The sequence below is a fragment of the Saccopteryx leptura genome, chromosome X (genome assembly GCF_036850995.1).
Source record: "Saccopteryx leptura isolate mSacLep1 chromosome X, mSacLep1_pri_phased_curated, whole genome shotgun sequence".
In the NCBI taxonomy this organism is placed as follows: Eukaryota; Metazoa; Chordata; class Mammalia; order Chiroptera; family Emballonuridae; genus Saccopteryx; species Saccopteryx leptura.
The window spans coordinates 69,519,764-69,531,983 of record NC_089516.1 but is presented as its reverse complement, the minus strand read 5'-3'; the positions used below and the strand labels follow the sequence as shown (position 1 = coordinate 69,531,983).

The 12,220-nt window shown below is 37.4% G+C and overlaps 1 pseudogene; it reads right to left on the bottom strand.

Moving 5' to 3' along the window:
- Window positions 1-12,220, bottom strand: part of LOC136386366 (PRELI domain containing protein 3B pseudogene) — a 149,007-nt pseudogene that overhangs the window by 40,589 nt on the left and 96,198 nt on the right.

Sequence of the window (12,220 nt, the reverse complement as noted above, 5' to 3'; positions counted from 1 at the left end):
ATAATACAGTTCCTGGTTTTTTCTGATTTACTTATTTCGCTTCGTATCATGTTATCAAGATCCCACCATTTTGCTGTAAATGATCCGATGTCATCATTTCTTATGGCTGAGTAGTATTCCATAGTGTATATGTGCCACATCTTCTTTATCCAGTCATCTATTGATGGGCTTTTTGGTTGTTTCCATGTCCTGGCCACTGTGAACAATGCTGCAATAAACATGGGGCTGCATGTGTCTTTACGTATCAATGTTTCTGAGTTTTTGGGATATATACCCAGTAAAGGGATTGCTGGGTCATAAGGTAGTTCTATTTTCAGTTTTTTGAGGAACCACCATACTTTCTTCCATAATGGTTGTACTACTTTACATTCCCACCAACAGTGTATGAGGGTTCCTTTTTCTCCACAGACTCTCCAACATTTGCTATTACCTGTCTTGCTAATAACAGCTAATCGAACAGGTGTGAGGTGGCATCTCATTGCCGTTTTGATTTGCATTTCTCTAATAGCTAAAGAAGATGAGCATCTTTTCATATATCTGTTGGCCATTTGTATTTCTTCCTGGGAGAAGTGTCTATTCATATCCTCTTCCCATTTTTTTATTGGATTGTTTGTTTGTTTGTTGTTGAGTTTTATGAGTTCTTTGTATATTTTGGATATTAGGCCCTTATCTGAGCTGTTGTTTGAAAATATCATTTCCCATTTAGTTGGCTTTCTGTTTATTTTGTTATCAGTTTCTCTTGCTGAGCAAAAACTTCTTAGTCTGATGTAGTCCCATTCATTAATTTTTGCCTTCACTTCTCTTGCCTGTGGAGTCAAATTCATAAAATGCTCTTTAAAACCCAGGTCCATGAGTTGAGTACCTATGTCTTCTTCTATGTACTTAATTGTTTCAGGTCTTATGTTTAGATCTTTGATCCATTTTGAGTTAATTTTTGTACAGGGGGAGAGACTGTAGTCCAGTTTCATTCTTTTGCATGTGGCTTTCCAGTTTTCCCAGCACCATTTATTGAAGAGGCTTTCTTTTCTCCATTGTGTGTTGTTGGCCCCTTTATCAAAAATTATTTGACTATATATATGTGGTTTTATTTCTGGACTTTCTATTCTGTTCCATTGGTCTGATTGTCTATTTTTCTGCCAATACCATGCTGTTTTGATTGTCGTGGCCCTATAATATAGTTTGAAGTCAGGTATTGTAATGCCCCCAGCTTCATTCTTTTTCTTTAGGATTGCTTTGGCTAATCGGGGTTTTTTATAGTTCCATATAAATCTGATGTTTTTTTGCTCTATTTCTTTAAAAAACGTCACTGGAAGTTTGATGGGAATTGCATTAAATTTGTATATTGCTTTGGGTAATATAGCCATCTTGATTATATTTATTCTTCCTAGCCAAGAACAAGGTATATTCTTCCATCTCATTATATCTTTTCCGATTTCCCTTAACAATGGTTTATAGTTTTCATTATATAAGTCCTTTACATTCTTTGTTATGTTTATTCCTAAGTATTTTATTTTTTTGTTGTTGTAATCGTGAAGGGGATTATTCTTTTGAGTTCCTTCTCAGTTGTTTCATTGTTGGCATATAGAAAGGATATTGACTTCTGTATGTTAATTTTGTATCCTGCGACCTTACTGTATTGGCTTATTGTTTCTAGTAGTCTTTTTGTGGATTCTTTGGGGTTTTCGATGTATAGGATCATATCATCTGCAAAAAGTGATACCTTTACTTCTTCTTTTCCGATATGGATGCCTTTTATTTCTTTGTCTTGTCTGATTGCTCTGGCTAGAACCTCTAGTACCACATTAAATAAGAGTGGAGAGAGTGGACAACCCTGCCTTGTTCCTGATTTAAGGGGGAAAACCTTCAGTTTAGTGCCATTTAATATGATGTTAGCTGATGGTTTATCATATATGGCCTTTATCATGTTGAGATATTTTCCTTCTATACCCATTTTGTTGAGAGTCTTAAACATAAAATTGTGTTGTATTTTATTGAAAGCCTTTTATGCGTCTATTGATAAGATCATGTGGTTTTTGTTCTTTGTTTTGTTGATATGGTGTATTACATTAACCGTTTTACGTATGTTGAACCATCCTTGAGATTCTGGGATGAATCCCACTTGATCATGATGTATTATTTTTTTAATATGTTGTTGTATACGATTTGCTAGTATTTTGTTTAGTATTTTAGCATCTGTATTCATTAGAGATATTGGTCTGTAGTTTTCTTTTTTTGTGCCATCCTTGACTGGTTTTGGTATGAGGGTTATGTTGGCCTCATAAAATGTGTTTGGAAGTATTGCTTCTTCTTCAATTTTTTGGAAGACTTTGAGTAGAATAGGAACCAAGTCTTCTTTGAATGTTTGATAAAATTCGCTTGTATAGCCGTCAGGGCCTGGACTTTTATTTTTGGGTAGGTTTTTAATAGTTTTTTCTATTTCCTCTCTACTGATAGGTCTGTTTAGGCTTTCTGCTTCTTCTTGACTCAGTCTAGGAAGATTGTATTGTTCTAGGAATTTATCCATTTCTTCTAGGTTGTTGAATTTAGTGGCATAAAGTTTTTCATAGTATTCTACAATAATTCTTTGTATATCTACGGTGTCCGTGGTGATTTCTCCTCTTTCATTTTGGATTTTGTTTATATGAGTCCTTTCTCTTTTTTCCTTGGTAAGTCTTGCCAAGGGTTTGTCAATTTTGTTGATCTTTTCAAAGAACCAGCTCCTTGTTCTATTAATTTTTTCTATAGTTTTTCTGTTCTCTAATTCATTTATTTCTGCTCTGATTTTTATTATCTCCTTTCTTCGGCTGGTTTTGGGTTGTCTTTGTTCTTCTTTTTCTAGTTCCTTAAGGTGTGAAGTTAAGTGGTTCACTTGGGCTCTCTCTTGTTTGTTCATATATGCCTGAAGTGATATGAACTTCCCTCTTATCACTGCTTTTGCTGCATACCATAGATTCTGATATGTCGTATTGTCATTTTCATTAGTCTGTATATATCTTTTGATCTCTGCACTTATTTCTTCTTTGACCCATTCATTTTTTAAAAGTATGTTGTTTAGTTTCCACATTTTTGTGGGATTTTTTTCCTCTTTTTTGCAGTTGAATTCTAGTTTCAAGGCTTTATGATCAGAAAATATGCTTGGTACAACTTCAATTTTTCTGAATTTGCTGATGTTGTTTTTGAGGCCCAACATATGGTCAATTCTTGAGAATGATCCATGTACACTGGAGAAAAATGTATACTCAGTCACTTTGGGATGAAATGTCCTGTAGATGTCTATCATATCCAGGTGCTCTAGTGTTTTGTTTAAGGCCACTATGTCTTTGTTGATTCTCTGTTTGGATGACCGATCTAGAGCCGTCAGCGGTGTATTGAGGTCTCCAAGTATGATTGTGTTTTTGTCAGTTTTTGTTTTAAGATCAAAAAGTAGCTGTCTTATATATTTTTGTGCTCCTTGGTTTGGTGCATATATATTAAGAATTGTTATGTCTTCTGGATTCAGTGTCCCCTTAGCCATTATGAAATGGCCATTTTTGTCTCTGAGTACTTTTCCTGTCTTATAGTCAGCATTATCCAATATGAGTATTGCTACACCTGCTTTTTTTTGGATGTTATTTGCTTGGAGTATTGTTTTCCAGCCTTTCACTTTGAATTTGTTTTTATCCTTGTTACTTAGATGAGTTTCCTGTAGGCAGCATACAGTTGGATTTTCTTTTTTAATCCATTCTGCTACTCTGTGCCTTTTTATTGGTGAGTTTAATCCGTTTACATTTAGTGTAATTATTGATACTTGTGAGTTCCCTATTGCCATTTTATATCTTGCTTTCTGTTAGTTTTGTGTCTTGTTTGATCCTTCTCTTTCGTTTTTCTATCTTTTGTTTTTATTTGGTTGTATTCCATACATCTTTCCTCTGTTGCTATCTTTTTTATCTCATGTGCTTCTGTGGTGGTTTTTTCAATGGTGGTTACCTTTGAGTAATGAAAAGGGTCCCTACCCTGTTCATTGTAGCGAACTATTTTGTGAGTACTTTTGCACTCCATCGTCCTTTGCTACTGTTAATCTCCATCTTCTCCCCCTCTTTCTTTTTGTTGTTGTCACAGTTTAAATTTGGTTTTATTGTGTTCTTCTTGGAGCTTTTACTTGTGGCTCTGTTTTTTTTTGTTCTTTGTATCTGATTGGAGAACCCCCTTTAGTAATTCCTGGAGTGGGGGTTTTCTGATGATAAATTCCCTCATCTTTTCTGTATCTGTGAATGTTTTTATTTCTCCTTCATATTTGAAGGATAGCTTTGATGGGTATAGTATTCGTGGCTGAAAGTTCCTCTCTTTCAGGACTTTAAATATTGGGGTCCACTCTCTTCTAGCTTGTAGAGTTTCTGCTGAGAAATCTGATGATAATCTAATGGGCCTTCCTTTATATGTTGTATTCTTCTTTTCCCTGGCTGCCTTGAGAATTTTTTCTTTGCTGTTGGTTTGTGTCAATTTCATTATGATATGCCTTGGAGTAGGTTTGTTGGGGTTAAGAAAACTCGGAGTTCTGTTTGCTTCTTGAACTTGAGGCTTTAGTTCTTTCCACAGGCTTGGGAAGTTCTCATCTATTATTTGTTTGAGTATGTTCTCCATTCCATTTTCTCTCTCTTCTCCCTCTGTTATACCTATTATTCTTATGTTATTCTTTTTGATGGAGTCACATAATTCTTGTAGGGCTATCTCATTTTTTTTTAATTTTTGAGTCTCTTTCTTTTTCTCTCTGTTGTGCCTCAAGTTGCTTGTCTTCTAATTCACTAATCCTCTCTTCTATCTGACCTGTTCTATTAGCTAAGCTTGTTACTTCATTTTTCAGCTCGTGAATTGAGTTTTTCATCTCTGTTTGATTTGTTTTTATAGTTTAAATTTCCTTGGACATATATTCTTTGTGTTCATTGAGTTGTTTTCTGAGCTCCCTAAATTGCCGTTCTGTGTTTTCTTTTATATCTCGAAGGATTTTTAGGATTTCTATCTTGAATTCTCTGTCATTTAGCTCCAAGGTTTCCAATATATTAAATTTTTTCTCCATAGATTTTTCCTCATCTAGCTGTGTTACCTCTCTTTCTTTTGTATCCATGATATTCGATTTTCTCTTCCTTAATGGCATCTGAGGGTGGTTTTGTTGATAGTATTAATGAGATTTAATAAAGAAAAAAAGTTAAAAAAAATAATAAAAAAAATAAAAAATTGAATAGAGTTGTTTTTTTAAAAAAATTAATAATAAAATAAAGAAAAATAAAATAAAATAAAAATTTTTAAAAAAGGAAATTGTTCCCCCCCTCCTTTTTCCTCTCCTCTCCTCTCCCCTCTTTCTTGAGAAAATCTTGTGGTGAACTGTGAATTATAACAAACAGTGCCTGTGGTGGAGGGCCTGAATTGGGGAAAAGTAATAAAGGGGCAAAAAAAAAAAAAAAAAAAAAAAAAGAAAAACGAAAAAAAAAAAAAAAAAAGAGCGTATGGACCCACAAAAAGCAAATAAGGAAAAAATTTGGGTCAAGAATAAAATGATTTGCTTTTAGGTGTTGGTTATCTAAGAGTTATGATGAGAGGAATAAGAGGAAAATGGAAAAATGGGGGGACAAATTAAAAAATTACTGTTGTATTTAGTGGAACAAGAACTAGATAAAATGGAGAGCCAGGGATGGGAGCACTGCTAGTGAGTTAAAAAGGTGAAGTAAAAACCCCCAAAATGCCACAAACATAAGTTTGAGTCCCAGATAAGATAATTTGTTTGTTATTGAGGTTTGAATGAGAGGAGATGTAAAGGAGAAAGGAAGAAACTAATATAGATGGAGAAAAGAAAGAGAGAGAGAAAAAAAGAGGGAACCACTAAAAGAAGAAAAAAGAAAGGAGAGAGAGAGAGAGAGTTAAGGGTTTTGGAGTGCAACCCTCATAGAGAGAAAGGAAGAGAAGAGAAAAGATAATGGGAGATGTAACACTTATGGGTAGTGTAGTTCAAGGAGAGGAGAGAGTAAGACTGGCAGAGAGTTAATCGGCCAAATTGGAGGAGGAAAAAAAGTATCAAGAATGAAGATAAGAGAAACAAACAAACAAATATAATAAAATGGGATAGGTTATAAAGTCTGCAGATTATTCTTGATTTTGAGAGGTTATCTTCTTGCTTTTTCTTTTCTCTCCCTCTTCCTGGTCGGTGACTCTGTACCCCGGGTTCTGCCCCTTTGGCACGCTCAGGTAGAGGTTTGCAGTTGATAAGTCTCTATGGCAATGTCATGTATTGTGCTTTAGTCTCGTTGGCAGTCGAGGCTCATTAGCATTTATAGGCTCCGACAGTGAGAGAGTCCATGTTCCTGGAGCCTTTCTCCTAGTCTTTTCTTCCTCAATTAGTAGCCTGATAATCCAGCTATGGGGTTGCTGCTGCCTCTGCCTGGAAAGTAAGAGGCTCAAAGAGCTGGCAACTCCCTACTCTATTTCCACTCAGCACAGGGCTCTGGGTAAGGCTCAGTCAGTCAGAGCTGCTAGCATAATCAGGCGGGCTTTCCGCCCACTCAAAGACCTCTGGCTCTGTCTGCCACTCTGTCCGGTAACACAGGCGGGCGCCCACTTCCGGGGCGCTTGGAGGAAACTCTCACTCACTGGCTGCGCGCGCAGACCAGGATATCCGGCCAGCAGTCTCACGCTCTGAGTGAAACCCCCAACCGCAGGGAAAAGTTGCAGCGTTAGAATTGAGTCTCGCTCCGTCCCCGTGCGTGGCTTTTGCAAGGCGCTGGGGTGGCCCGAGATTCTGCTTTGGCCCACACAAAGGCCCCTGACTCTGTCCCTCTGTGCGATAACATGGGCGCGCACTGCTGAGGCACTTGGAGGAATCTCTCATTCACTATCTGCGCGCACAAACCAGGATATGAGGCCGGCCGCGTTTTCCTCTGAGTGAAACCCTCTCCAGCACGGAAAATCTCCACCGTTGGAATTAGTTCTCACTCCCTCCCATGCGTGGCTTTCCCAGGGCGCTGGGGCTGCCCAGTGACTCTGCCCTCGGCCCACAGAAAGGCCTCCGACCCTGCCTCTCCGTGGGGCAACATGGGCACCCACTCTCAGGGCCTAAGAAGAAATCTCTCACCCACTAACTGCGCACCGACCAAGAGACCGGGTAAAATGGCCGCCCCGCTTGTCTTTCTTTGTTTGGGTTTGGCGCGAGTGTTAGCTTGTATTGCCCAGGTTGCCACAGGGTCAGTTTTTCCTCGGCTTGGATCTCCGTGCCACAGCTTGGTTCGGCCGTTTGTGCCACGGCCTGGATCTATTCACCCCCTTTGCCTGCCTCAGTTTCTATATTCACAGTTACCAGAGAAAGCCGCCCTGTTTAGGTTAGTGAGGAAGGCGGAGCATTTCTTACTCCCTATTTCCTTCGGGGTTTGGTTATATATTTAGCCAATTTTTCACTCGACCATACCTTTGGGTGTATTGCGAAGCATCTGGAGGCTCCAAGTATAGGTTTTTCTGTTTCTGGTTGAAGATCTTGTTGAGTTTTGGGGGAGATTTATCGGAATCACTTCCTACCCCGCCATTACTCTGACGTCATCTCCCTAAAATAATATTTATTAAGATTATTCTGGTTATGCTATAGAGAGCATATTAAAGGGTATCAGAGAGAGCAGACACTTATGAAAATAAGAAGATAAGGATCAAGACAAGGAAAAAGACCAAAAGTATTGAGATTTGAAAGTATGTCCTGAGCTGTCATGAAGAAAGAATTCACAGTTATGTGACAATTATATATAATGGAAGATACAAACCATGTCAGTTGCAATGCTAAGAAACTAACCCTGAATAGTTATAGAGTTGAGCCAGAGTGTTTCAAAGAGAAATTTATGTGGGAATGGTCAGCAAACAGTTAGAAAGTTGAGGTTTGCAAAAATTTGAGGGTATCCTGATAGGATTAAGAGTCGCCCTTGTTAGCAGGACCTTGTTCCTGAGGAAGACAATGGGGAGGAAAAAGACACCTAAGTGTGGTGTTAATTATATGGGCTATCTAAACCTCTGTTTATTTCTCTTTTCCTAGTTCAGAGGAAAATTTTTACCAGAAAGAAATTATAGCTAAAGTTGATCAAGTTCTACCTACTTCCATGCTAGTTTTTGTGCTAGGCTTATAGTATACATTTGATCATTGTAATACATCTGTGAACCAGGTTATGTTATCTCCCTTTTAGATGAAGTAATGCAAGCTCAGAAAGGTTTCATACAGCTATCAAATGGCATAGCTGATATTGCAATTAGACCTTTGTGAGTTCTTTCTGTTGCACCAAATCTCAGAATAATTACCATCAATATACCTCTTTTGTGAAGATGTTTTCCTCTGCCTTCTATTTATTAATTTAAGAGTTTGGGGATGACATAAGTGACGAGAAAGAAGATTTGCCTGTGGCAGATGTATGGAAGAAAGAAACCTCAGTGGATTGCTCTGAAATGGTTAGGGTTGAAGAGATCTATTGATCTCTGTGGCACGTTGCCCACTTCTCGAATATACTTGAATCTTGTTCTAGAAATGAACCTAGTTTTATGGAAGACACTATTGAAAAAAATACTAACTTGAACCCTTTCCTGATTTTTTGTACTACAGGAAATTGAAGCTTAAAGTGATATTTGAAGGTGAGAGCTGTTCTGAGGGAAAATGTTTTTAAATATATTTCATAGTTATAAGAAATTAAAACCATAATCTTCATCTGGAATAAGCAATGAAGAACTAAAGTTGGGCCTTTTCTTGTTCTTTTATGGGTTTTTGAAAAATGACTTCCTCATTCTGAGATTTAAGTTATGAATTTGAGGTGCTGGGTTTGGTGGGTGATGATCAGAGTCAGAGAGAAAAAGCACCTGACAATCTGAAAATAGGCTGAGAAAATAGAGCATGTTAGATATACTCTGGCAACAGTTGTCTCTGGAGTTCAAATTGAAGATTTTCCTTGTACTTTAGAGCATGCATGTACTCTAAGGCAAAGTGATTTAGGGACTATAATAGCTCCTGGTAAAGTGAAGATTAAGACAGGGCTTGAGAAAGATGGCATAAAAGTCTGAGGTTATAAGTGACAAGGGTACACCAGGAAAGATTTGTGGCAAATGTGAGCACTCACCAGAAACTTAAAAAAAAAAGGAGGCAGAAGATTCTGTAATAATGAGTTTTCTTCTGTTAACCTAAGGTCCCCTACAATTTTAGAAATTGAGCCATTCTGTGAGGACACCAAAGGAGTTCTTGACAAGAGCCTGGAGTCTACCTACTTTTCTTGAGGTCATCTTCTCACCAGACCTGCAAGATTCCTTTTCCTGTTTCATTGAGCATTGCTGGTGGAAAGGAGGAGGGAAGGTTCTGAAGTTATCAGGTAGAATCATAATTATTGCCCGCCTCCCCCCTATGATACTTGGACAGGAAAGAAGGAGGTGCAGGTTGGAACCTGTAGGCCATAATGAGGTGCAGGAAGCCTTTGATCAGTTCTGCATTGCTGAACTGTTTTTCCTTGTGTCTTTTTATACATACATACATTAGATAGATAGATAGATAGATAGATAGATAGATAGATAGATAGATAGATGATAGATAGATAGATGATAGATAGATAGATGATAGATAGATATAGATATATATAGAGAGATATGTATACATGTATATAGATATATATATTTTTTGTTTTGTTATTAAAATGTATTTATTTATTTACCCATTTTGTCTGTGATGACCAGATTCAGTTAGCTATCTAAAGATCACTAGCATGGAACCATTTGGCCAAAACCAAAAATTTCAGCTTTGCCAAGGACACTCTGTTCTACTGTACCTCAGCACTTTCAAAAGCATTCAATTCAAACCCATTTTACTTCTCTTTTCTCCCGTCTTTTTCCTTTCTTCTTTCATAATACCCACTTTTTAGGTTCAGATACTCTAATTGTATCTCTCTTTTTTTACCTGCCATACACTGCAGTCTCTATGCTTTTTCCCCTGTTTCCTTTTCCCAGGTTTGACCCTTTCTGCTTGAATGAACATAATGCAACTCCTCCTGGTGAGAGGGATATCTCTGGGCCTGGTGATCTAGGCAGCAGATGGGGAAAAATAAAGAGTACAGTTTTCATCTCTAAAATGAAACTAAGTCTGTGCTATTGGTGAGGTATCAGTAGAATGTTGAACTGAGGCAGACACAGTAAGAGAAGGGCAAGAAGCCACATTGCAGAAGGTGTCTGGCCTGGGAAAGGACTGAGGACACATGAAATCTGTCAAACAAAGAAACTAGAAATTATATTTCTGAAGGCCAGTGGCATTGACATCAGAAGTCTGAGATGCTATGGCACAAATTATTTAACATGATCTCTAGGATGACTTTATCGTCTTGTTCCTCCCACCTTTCATTCCTTTGTCCACTTTGGTCCACTATATTTCTAACATCACCATGACTAAACTACAATTCACTACTATCTATCAGTCCATGGCTTACTTGCCTCTTCTCTTACCCAAAATATTTTTTCTCCTTCTGGGCCTCTTGCAGAATGTGTTCCAGCTCCTCTAAAGCTAACTCTGAATCACTCTCTTAGTGCCTCAGTTAATTGTCTTTATTATTTGGGAAATTTATGCAGTGGCATGAAAATGAAAGCAAAAAATAATAATAAATTAATAAATAAATAAATAAATAAATAAATAAATAAAAGGCTTAAATTGAAATACAGAGACCCTATTCCCAACTCCTAGGACTAGAGAAGTTTTCCTGCCTAGATCTTCCCATAAGCATCAGAGCTCAGCCTCAAAAAGTTGTCTCTATCTTGTATTCCAATCTGTCTCCATGCAAGTGATGCCCACTATCTTAGACCGAAGCCTCACTGGGAAAGAAAGAAGCTTAGTTTTAATGATTAAGTATTATGTCTCCTGTTAGAAAACTAGACCACAGGTAAAGAAGGGAGAAGAAATTTGAAGAAAGAAGGTAAAATGTTCATCTGTACCTTTATGGAAATAAGAAGGTCAAAAAAATAACACAACAGATGTAAGTCAGATGCAATAAAGAGCTTTTAAAATTGTAGGTTCTTAAATGTCAGCACAGATAATGGTGAAAAATTGTTGCATTTTTCAACAGAGGTTTTAAAAAATAGTGTATCCTCTCTGCTTTTGAAAGGTTAATGCTGTATACCCTGGAAGACCTATAATTAGTTTTAGACTCTACTCTTGTTAAAGACATTAGCAAATTGAAGTTTATCCAGAGAAAGTTGAAGTACAACTTAAGTCATTGTCTCGATAAAAGAGCTCAAAAATCAAAAATGGCTTATTCTGGGAAAGGCAAGACACATAGATAGTGTGATTACCACCTTCAAACATTGAAGCTCTAACATGTGAGAAAAGAAATGCATAGTCTTCATATTACCTAAGTGCATGTATGGGAAGAATGAGGAAGAATCTATAAGGGTGTGAGGGGGATAGTGAGAGTTAGGTTAGGCAGAAGACAGGAGTAACCATTCCTTGTTAAACCTTTTTGGAAGAGGAAGGGGCACATGTAACAAAGTCTGAGGGTTTCTCTCTACTATCCTGTGCCCTGTAAAGGGATCACAGGGCTACAGAAAGGACTTTCACAGGGAGTTAGAGTAGGTGTGAGAATTAGGATCAAATGTGTGCCAGCTATCATTAGAAAACCTTTGAATCCAGACTTACTGGATCATCCTCCTTCTAGACTCCTTATGACCTTTTGTTATCCATCCATGCCATAACCCAGTTCCAAATTCTTGAAGAGAAGGGGCATCAGAAGTTTCTATTAACTGATGCTTTTTTCTTTATTTTTTAAAGCTCATAGATTGTGCTGCAGATAGAAGAAGAGGAAACTTGAATGAGCCTTCCAACCTTGAAATTCTGGGATATCTGCTCAATTCACCTCTAAAGCTTGAAGCATTCTTATAGGCTCTTCTCTCCTGTTTATTGTATTCTTTTCTTATATGAAATTTTGTCCCTCCCCTGTGAGGCAGTGTTATACAATGCAAAGTACAAGGACTTTGGGTTTTATCAGAGTGAGACTCAAATTACAGTTTGGCTCTCGTTGCCCCTGCAACCTTGATTAAATAACTACACTTTTAAGAGTCTTAGATGCTATGTCTATAAGATGGAAATGACACCACTTATATGACAGAAATACTGTTAGGACTAAATAAAATAAAGCATGAAAAATGCTCAGTACAATGCTTGAAACTAAGTATCACTTAATAATTATTTTTATAAATATGATTACCT